The sequence below is a fragment of the Psammomys obesus genome, unplaced genomic scaffold (assembly GCF_907164565.1).
Source record: "Psammomys obesus unplaced genomic scaffold, mPsaObe1.curated_primary_1811, whole genome shotgun sequence".
NCBI lineage: Eukaryota > Metazoa > Chordata > Mammalia > Rodentia > Muridae > Psammomys > Psammomys obesus.
This window is the reverse complement of record NW_026596085.1, coordinates 3,555,148-3,562,779: the sequence shown is the minus strand read 5'-3', so window position 1 is coordinate 3,562,779 and position 7,632 is coordinate 3,555,148. Positions and strand designations below refer to the sequence as shown.

Genomic DNA, 7,632 nt, shown 5'->3' with positions numbered 1-7,632 from the left:
TATTCTTTAGTATGTAGATATCAAATTAGTATAACTTTAGATTGTACTATATTAAAACGTTTAATTTTTTGGGAAAGGGCGCTCCCCTTTACTGAGGAAAAGAGGGGGGAGGGAAGGAGGGGGAGGGAAAAGAGGGGGAAGGAAAGGAGGGGGGAGGGAATAGAGGGGGGAGGGAAGGAGGGATGGGGCTACAGCCAGGATGTAATGTTGCGGATATAAACATGTTTTTATTTTGGTCCCAGGTGTGGGATATGGGGCTGATTCCGATGGCCCACAGCAGCAGACTGTTTGCTTCATGTGGGCTCTGAGAGCTCTTTCCCAGCTGCAGATAGGTTAAATCTGAGGACTCTGGAGAGAGAGAGTAAATGCCAGAGCCCAGAAAGGAGATTGGAGAAAGAACATTTGTTGCTTCCTCTTCCCCCTTGCTGCTCCTGATTTCAGTTGTGAGACAAGAAGATGGAGATCTCCTGAAAAGGATTGGACTGGCTCCAAGGAACACAACAACCCTAACCATCAGAGCTAAAAAAGAACTGTGACCCCTCTCCCAGTAACCCTTTCTCCCTCCTGCCTAGTATTGAGTGTTGGAAGGGATTGGGATGAGTAGGGAGAAAAATACATAAGAAATGTAAATAAAAGAGTTTATAAAAAAAGTATGCCAACAATATAAAGTAAATAAAAATAAATTATTAAAAATATTTAATTTTATAATGACATTACTGTTAGGAAGTAACCAATCATTTTCAAATGGAATTCAAAGACAATTCTATAGGCTGGAGCTCACACATTGTAACATAAACCTGGTAAAACAAAGACAAATAAAACCCAGCCCTATGGGTGTGGAGGTCATAGGCCCATGGTGAATCTTCTACAGTTGTTTTGCTAGGTGGATATGTTGTCAAAACTGTCTTACAGCCATACGTTTGTTGCTATGAACTTTGAGATGCTTCCTTTTCAGTGGGCAGCAATTAATGCAGAGACTAAAATCTAGCCACAGTGCTGACAGTGAGTGATTGTTGAGTATCAATCCTTAAATATAACCCCTTGTCCCCCAAGGCTCAAGGACCATCAAGGAAAAGGGGACAGAAATAATATGAGCCAGAGGATGAGGAAGAGTGCTCTGAAAAGTTGTCTTCTGGACATGACATGGCCATTGTACTCATAAATGCACAGCAGTTGTGGCTACATGCACAAGGCTTTCACCAGAGGGGACCTTTGACATCCCGTCATGGATGGGAAGGAGTGTAGAAAGCCAAAACCCAAGTTAATGGCTGCTGGGAACAGAGGAGTAATTTTTCCTAGGAGTGAAGGCACTGATAAGTTGTATGTGCCTCAGTAAATAATCCCACACCCAAGCTCATGCACACAGCCCTAGTTAATATAGTGGGTTGTTAGAGAGACAGAGAGACATGAAAGTAGTAGGGTTCAGTGGAAAGAAGTAGGGGTCTAGAAGTAGTGGGAGAAATAAGAGGCACAATGAAAGATATAATCAAAATGCATTGTGTGTGTGTGTGTGTGTGTGTGTTAGTCAGAGTTTCTATAGCTGTGATAAAACACCATGACCAAAAGCAATTTGAGGATAAAAGGCTTTATTTTAGCTTACAACAACTCTTAAGCCACAATTTGTTACTGGTGGCAGGAACTCGAGGCAGGAACCTGCAGGCAGGAACTGAAGCAGAGCTCACACAGGAGTCTGCTTACTGGCTTTTTCCTCGTTGCTTGCTGAGACACCCTCTAGCACCCATTAACACCTGTGTGTGAGTGGTGCCATCAGCATGGGCTGGGCCTGTCCACATCGGTCCTAATCGAGAAAATGCACCCCAGGCTCGCCCACAGGCCACTCTGGAGGGAGCTTTCTCTCAGCTGAGTCTCCCTCATCCTGCAAATGACTTTAGCTGACATAAAACAAACCGGAACAGCATGTGTGAAATTATAAAAAAAAAAAAATAAGCTTAAAATGTTTTCAAATTTTATTGTAGTTTTAAAAATACAATATAAATTAAACAATTAAAAATACGATTTTACAATTGTAAAAGCACAATTAAAATTGCTGAGTTTTTTACTTCAGGTTTATTTTTAAACAATTCGAAGCATTTTGGCTTGAATATCTAACAATTGCTGAAGTGACCCTAAATATGCCACTTTGTATGAATGTAACATGTTTTCCCTCAGTAGTGACAATCATAAAATCAAAGTATTGGTCAAGTCTGAGAAATGTCAAGATGTAACTTCAAGTGCTCGCTTCGGCAGCACATATACGAAAATTGGAACAATACCGAGAAGATTGGCAAGGCCCCTGCGCAAGGATGACATGCAAATTCGTGAAGCGTTCCATATTTTTGCAGGGGACTTGGGTAGGGGCAGGGAGGAGATGAGGGAGGGAGGGTGGGGTTGGGAGGGAATGAGAGAGGGAGCTAAGGCTGGGATACAAAGTGAAAAACCTGTGATTAATATAAAAAAATAAAACTTAATTAAAAAGATGTAGCTTCAATTATTAAGCCAGGATTTAACTCCTATGTAAAAACAAACATGCCCATCCATCTCATTAGTATGCAAATCTGTATTCAATAATAAATGTTAAGATTATATGTATATCAAGTAATTATTTTAAAATGAAGTTATGTATAGTTTATTATCAGTAAATGTTTTTTATACTTCTAGTTTATATAGGTATACACTAAAGGTAATATAAAAGTTTCTCATGGAAAAAGGTGATGGCTCAGAGGTTAAGAGCACTGGCTGCTCTTCTAGGGTACCCAGAGTCAATTCCAATCCTGCAAGGCAGCTTCCAACCACCTGTAACTCCAGTTCAACACCCTCTTCTGACTTCCTTGGGAATCACGAATGCACGTGGTGCACAGACTTGCATGCAGGAAAAACATTCATGAACATTTATTAAAAGTAGTTTCTCGAGAGAACAGGGTCAAAGTAGAAAAAGTTTAAGGAGCGCTATGCTACAGCCTACTGAGCAGAATCTGAGATGTCCTTTTATAAGGAGTTGATTTTTTTTTTAGTCTATCTCTGAAGAAACTCTTCTTTAATAACCACAGCCTAAAACCTTAAGTTATAACTACAAAAGGAGAGAGAGACAGAGACAGAGAGAGGAGGAGGAGAGGCAGACAGAGAGAGAGAGAGAGAGAGAGAGAGAGAGAGAGAGAGATGAGAGAGAGAGGGAATTCCCTTGTATGGACAGACAGGGGAACAAACAGCATTAGCAATCTCTAAAGTAAACTTCCTCCCTCCATGTCTCCTGCTTGAAGAGTACAAGCCATAAATGTGCTCCTCATAGCTTAATATTTTGTGCAGTGAAATCAGCACTGTCTTCTGTTTACCTTCAGCACAGCCAGGCTCATGGCTGAAATGAGAAAATATGGATAGTCTAAGAAACATGACTCAACATGCAGAGTAACGAGCTCTGCATCTCCTTTGCAATCTGTATTTGTCTGAGTGCTGAGTCGCAGAGAACAGAATTCTCTTTGTTAGGCTGACGTAAAACACATTCACTAAAGAATATTAGAAAGCTCACAAAATCACTCAACATCCTAGATGAGTAGTTTCATAAATTGCTGCAGGCCTGGCTGCTAATGATGTAGCTGCTGTTACCAACTTTAGAATCACTCCCACCTTTGCCATGGCCATGAGCATACCTCCAGCACTTTCAGTCCTAGAAATTCCTCAGGTTGGCCATGGGTAACCAGCAACCAGTATGTCTCCATTCTGCCAGTCCCTCAGGTAGCTTGTCTCTAAATCACAGCCCCACAAATCTGCCTAGTAAAATCTGATGGGCATAGCTGCACCCTGGAGGGCACAGAAGGTTATGAAATGTAATTACCCTGGGGAGGTTCTCAGTGGGTTGAAAAATATTAAAATACAGAAAGGTATTCAAAATACATATGTTTCACTCATCACAAATGGTACTAGTTTCCCGAACCATACCAGGAGAATAATTTTGTAGACATGTTACATGTATTCTTCACTTTACTGTGAGTACATCATTTGTTTTTTTCCCCATTAGGTCTAACATAAAGAAATCAAGTGGGAAACAAATGGCAATGAATTGCTCTCTGCCTTTGACCTTTTTATATCAGCTCTTGCTTCTGAATAGTATCCCACATCTTCCTGAGAATATGTGTAACATTCATGGCTTTCAGCAATCTCATCCTCCACTTATGGTGGTAGTGCAGTGTGGTCAATATACCGACTTCAGGTCCAAAGCATGACAGTACTCAATCCAGAGATAGCTTCCTCCCTCTTTTGTTTCTGGGCACACAGGGAAATTCCACATTCAGGATCCCTTGCAGCTAGATGAGAACCAAGTTCTAGCCAATGGAATACATAATAATGCACAAAGTTTATCAGCTGAGGACTTTTACAAAAGGGCTGTGCTTTCATTGCATTTTCTTTCTTCTACCTCATAGGTACAGAGGGCTGAGGAAATAGCACATCCATAGATGGAAGAGACTGGGTCCATGAAACACCACAGAGAGCCATACTTGTCTCCCATTGTGGTGGTTTGAATAAATATGTCCCCAATAGATTCATATATCTGAATGCTTAGCAACCAGGGAATGGCACTATTTGAAAGGATTAGAAGGATTAGGAGGTGTGGCCTTGTTGTAGGAAGTGTGTCATTGGGGGTGGGTTTTGAGGTTTTCAAAAATCCATGCCAGGCTTGTGTTCTCTGTCTCTCTCTCCCTGCCTATGATCAGGGTGTAGCTCTCAGCTATTGCTCCAGCCCCAGCCTATGTCCCACCATGGTCTCCACCATGATGATAATGGACTAAACATTCAAAACAGTAAGCAAGCCCCCAGTTAAATGATTTCTTTCATAAATGTTGCCTCCATCATGGTGTCTCTCTACAGCAATAAAATAGCATATAATAGAGACTAAAACAGAAGTTTGTATGAGGAGTGGAGTTTTTCTGTAACAGGACTGATCGTGCTATTTATTGGCAGAATATGAAAGACTTTGGATTACAAAGGTGGTTGAAAGCTTTCTTTCAGTGGGGCTTAACGGGACATCCTCGTAGACACATGGAGATGGTGCTGAGAATGGCTTGAACTGTGAGGGGTCCAGCTCAAGAAGTTTCACAGGGGAAGAATATTAGTAAGGGGCCTAAAGACCATTCTTATAAAATTTTTGCAAATAATGTGGCTGCTTTTTGCTCTTATCCTAAAAATCTGCCTGAGTCTAAACTGAAGAGTTTTTGTCTTAATGACATTGGCAGAAGAAATTTCTAGAGAGCTTTGTACTGTCTTTGTCTTGTGGTTATTAGTAATCACTTATTAGATATTAATTACTTGTAAGCAAATCTATAATGAAAAGGAGCAAGCTAAAAAAGAAAAAATACAAAATGTATAATTTGAGGAGAAGAGACGCACTAGGGAGTATAAGGGAGCTAAGTCAAGTGTCTAAGGAAATAACAGTCTAAAGAAAAGCCTGATGCTAAATGAAGGAAAGGGAGTGATGACTTCATGGCAAGATCCCACCCAGCTAAGCTTCCAACTAGTGAAAAGAAATTAAAGAAAAGCTTAAGCAGTGAAGGAAACTATCGATAACAGAAAGCTGATGCCGATATAATTGAACAAGGGGACCATGTTCAGCCTCAGCAAGCAAAGGTTGGCAGCTCTGGCCCCATGGTTTTGGCTTTAGAGTCAAGGATACAAGAAATGGGTTGTAGGATCTCCCTCCACTGCTAAAGAGAGTTGCTGAGGCCAGGCGTGGGTCAGGGGAGTCCCTGCATGGAGTCTTGGAGAGGCCATGAAGCTGTGAAGGTGAAGCACAGATTACGTTGGAGACCCCAAGATGTAGGAGATGCCAGAGTCATGGAGTATCTGCCAAGAAAAGCTGTAGACTGGGTATGGAACCAACTCAAGAGAAAGAAGTGTATTATGGCCAACAAAGCTGAAAGGAGTTGGAGATCTGAAGAGTCCTTTGACATTAGGCTTGGAGGTGCAAAACTTGGAGTTTGTCCTGCTTGTTTTTAAGCCGTCTTTGGTTCGGTGTTTCTTTACTATGCTCCCTTTGTTTCCTTTCGGAATAGTAATATATATTCTGTGTCACTGTATGCCAGAAGTATGTGACCTGCCTTATTATTTTGAATTTATAGGTGGAAACAGTTAAGAGATTGCCAAGAGTCTCAGAAGAAACTTTGAATTTTGGACTTGTAAACATTGGTGAGACTGTGATAGACTACGGGGGTTTCTGAAGTGGGACTGAATGCATTTTGGCATTATGTTATGGCTACAAGCCTATGGGGACCAGGGAGCGGAATGTGGTGATTTAACTAATAATGGCCCCCATAGACTCACATATTGGAATGCTTAGTTACCTAAGAGTGGCACTATTTGAAAGGATTAGAAGGATTGGGAGGTGTGACCTTATGGAAGGAAGTGTGTCACTCATGGTGGGCTTTGCAATTTTAAAAGCCCATGCCAAGCCTAGGCTCTCTTTCTTCCCACAATCCAGAATGTAGTCCTCAACTACTGGTCCTGTACCTGCCTGCATGTCATCATGCCCCCCTGCCATGATGATAATGGACAAAATTCTGAAACAGTAAGCAGGCCCCGGTTCAGTGTTTTCTTTCATAAGAGTTACCTCAGTCGTGGTGTCTCTTCACAGCAACAGAACAGTGGTTGAAACACCTAAAAACACCCACGTAGACTCTCATTTGAACAACTGATTAATTTATGTTTGAGTCACCATTAATTTTGGAGGTCTGTTCTTTAACTTAATATACTCCTACTGACACATTTAAATAATAACTTGAACCTTATTGCAAACTTTAAAAGTGGGATATGTCTTTATAAAGTACACATAAACACGTGGTTCCCCTTAAACTGTAACAAATTACACAATGCACTCTGTCTTTAAACACTCCTCAGTGGCTTGGTGACTGCATGATGGGGCACAGCAGCCAAGACGATGGTTGGTTGGCACTCACGGATGAGTTAGTTCACCCATGTCTCACTCAGCTAGATGCCGTGCTGCCTTTCAGCTGGGTTACATGCATGTCCCCCTTGGTCATATCAGAAGAAAGCTCGATGGAATACTGCAAAGCCATCACAGTTTTTGAGAACATTTCTTGAAGTTCTTGAGCTATTGTCAGTGGCATCATTTTTTGCTTGCCCTGAGCAGCCATCATTTTCCTATTATTACATAATCCTCTAGCAATCTCAGCCAGTAAGTAGCAAAATGCAGAAAAAAATACTTGAGAAAATGGGCATTATAGACCTCATTGTACTCATGGGAGATGACTGAACTCTCTCCCCTTTGAAGCTGCATTAACTTGGTCAGACTAACGGCACATTACTCAGCGCTGAAGGAGCCAGCTTCCTGAGGAGGCTCAAGTAGGCTTTCCCGGAAAGACTTAACACACATCAAAAAGTGAACAAACTCTACTCCAGTTTTTACAAAGAGTAAAGACCTTTTAAGAAATAATTTCTTCAATTCTATAAATGGAAGAAATAAAAGCCATCAGCAATAACTGTGCTGTTGATCCCACCTGGGCAGATCCGAGCTTATCCAGTGAAGATATCCAAGCATACTCTACTTCCTTTGCAGACACGTAGACATATGTATGCCTCTTTCTAGCCATGTCTGCGCCTGTGTGCATGGCTGCATAATTAGTTCTC

At 41.4% G+C, this 7,632-nt stretch overlaps 1 non-coding gene across 1 annotated transcript; it reads left to right on the top strand.

The window, feature by feature from the left end:
• Window positions 1–2,231: 2,231 nt before the first annotated feature.
• LOC129691223 (U6 spliceosomal RNA) lies at window positions 2,232–2,338 on the top strand. The gene has a single exon (XR_008722423.1). It is a non-coding gene; the product is annotated as a U6 spliceosomal RNA (small nuclear RNA).
• The last annotated feature ends 5,294 nt before the right edge of the window (window positions 2,339–7,632 follow it).